The sequence below is a fragment of the Thermobia domestica genome, chromosome 15, assembly GCF_964235325.1.
Source record: "Thermobia domestica chromosome 15, izTheDome1.hap1.1, whole genome shotgun sequence".
NCBI classification, from domain to species: domain Eukaryota; kingdom Metazoa; phylum Arthropoda; class Insecta; order Zygentoma; family Lepismatidae; genus Thermobia; species Thermobia domestica.
The window spans coordinates 162,617,139-162,619,916 of NC_137468.1; positions in this window are offsets into that span (position 1 = coordinate 162,617,139).

The window sequence follows — 2,778 nt, forward strand, 5'->3', positions numbered from 1 at the left end:
CTTCCTTTTACAGATAATGCCTCTATAAATTGTCATTGGTCGTAAGTAAGTACGTCTTGCCTTGTTTGTATTAATGCAATGCAACATTATAGTATATTCTATAAAAAGGTATTATAGTTACATACATCATTGTATTACAGATACTACAGATGGATGACAATTCACAATTCACCGTTTGTTTGAGCACTATAGGTAGCTCCGAAATACCTGTATACCCCTCCCTCTTTATTTTTTTTCATTGGCATGAATGTAGGTATAGTACTCTTTTACGAAGCTAGGACGACTTCTTTCCCCTTTACTTTTTTCCGGTCTATTTCCGGCCTGATCCTGCAACGTTCTGTACCCTTTTTAAAGGTCTCCCTCTCCAATCAAGTATATGTTTTGTTATGTATTTCATATTTATTAAATAAAATTTTATTATATACTTCATATTTGTTAAATCAAATATTGTTTCTTTTCTCAACGATCTTACTTCATAACAGTATTATCTGCTATTATGTAATAATGTTCTCTTGCATAGTTTCTGCATTCCGGAAGTAAGTTATCTACTTCCTTACTCAACTGTTATCAGCACACACTCTTAGTTCTACTATTGGAATTAGGTCAAGTTGAATAGCAGCAACCTTACCCATAAGTTTTCATGCAATACTAATAATGCTAATACCAATAATAATAATAACAGTGATAAAATACATATGATCTGTACTGTCATCTAAGTTAAATAGTAATACTAATGAGTATATATAAGCTATTCACTTTTCGATTCCCCGTCTAAATTACCATCGATCTCCACTTACTTAAATTCGTTACATTCAATTGAAGAATGTACATGTTACATAACAATTGCCCTCATTACTCTTCCTATAACAATTATTGTATAAAACAAGTATTACTTCCTATAACAAATATTATTTGAATACCTTCTACTTCCATTGTGACTACTTGCATAGCTTCCTGTGCGTATTTCTTGTGCGCCCAATATTGGACACGCTCCCTCCTTATATTAGTGAGACTTTCTAATCATTGTAACTACCATTTACTATTGCAAAGAATTTTATTTTTCTTTGCTCCAAATACTTTTTTCTTTTAATTTTGTTTCCTTACTATAAGTTCATTTTTTTTACTACTTGCTATATCTATATAAATTTTTATCAACATTGCGTTAGGAAATTCTGCTTATACTATGGTGTATCATATCAGTCTTTTAGTTAAATGGAGAAGTTATTTAGTTATTTATTAGTTATTTAAATCTTTTAATTGAAAATGATATATTATAAACTAATCGTGTTTTATTCTATTTTCATGGATCTAATTGACTTCTGAGTACGAGTTCTGTTCCTTGAAAAATGGAAGAATGCCTAAGAAGAGTAAAATTTGTAATTTGTAAAATTGGAAATAATTTGGAAACCCTTACTGTACTTCGGACATCAGACTACAACTTCAGGAAGTAATTGTCTTTAATGGTGTATAGTGGTGTATTTAATTCAAAACGTGGCATTACATTCAAGTGTTAGAGTATTATACTATGTCAGAATATAGTTTCTAAGTTTCTACTTACCACTTGACACTTTTCCCATGGTAATCCATAGGTAGGATGCTGAAGTAAATCACGCCGACGCGAATATAATATTTCCAAAATGATTTAAATCCCTAACTTCCCCCTAGTATTAAACGCACTTTTATATTTTAGTAAGAATTGTTGTACTTGCATTCAATATGCATTTCTTATTTAAACAACACTCACACAAACACCTACATTACGATCACTTCGCGACTCTCAAGAATAAGAGTAACTACGATGTGCATGTCAATCCGCGAATTACCAACGTTTGACTACGTGGTCACAAGCTTTGCATAATACAAAATATCCGGCATACACCCATCCTCTATTGGAAATAATTAATAGACCAAAAAGAATTGAGACACCTATTACTTTCCTTATATGATGTATGGCGTCATCCTTAACTCGAATAAGGAGTATCCAACCCGACACTTTATTTGTGAATTATGAACACTCAATAACACTTACAATTAAGCCCCTGATTCTTGTGGGTTCCAACAGTAAAAACAAAAAGGAATATAGCATTACTTCTTATTCAGTTGGAAATTTTGTAAACGTTTTCCTAGCTGAATTGGCACACGCTTCCTGTCTATGCAAATTGTAGACAGTAAACAGGAAATGCCTGCGGTTTTACCTAATCTAAGATTGCGAATAATCGCCTGTGGCAATGTACTTTAATGCCAGCGAGAAGTTAATAAAATGTGAATGATTAAAATTCTCTAATTGGCTCAATTCGGTATACCTAATAAAACTCGCCCATGACCAGGCGGAAGTAAAAACCACTAAGTGTGAAGGTCCCAAATCTAAGTATTGGTTCGATTCTCCGAAGTTCCCGAATAATAAACAACAAAGGATCCTTTTCCTTCCTCGCTCCTTTGAATACACCTGTAAACTTTTAAAACGCACAAAAAAAAGGAGAAAGGAAAGAGAGGATTATTCATTATTTTGGAAGATTACTTAAAACGAAACAGGGTTCCAATAAATTTTAAATTCATGACATGTAGACTCAAGGCAATTTCTACGAGTCAACTCAATATTGAACTATTATTCGTTGTTTGTCACGCTTAAAATAATATAACCTATAGTAAATTAAAATTCAAGATCACAATATCAACAGTTTGACGGTAGTTCTTCCTTGAATCTACATGAACTTAAATATTGGAAATTCATTATAATAAATTAGCAAATCAATGGTAGTCAATAATAGTAATTCAACC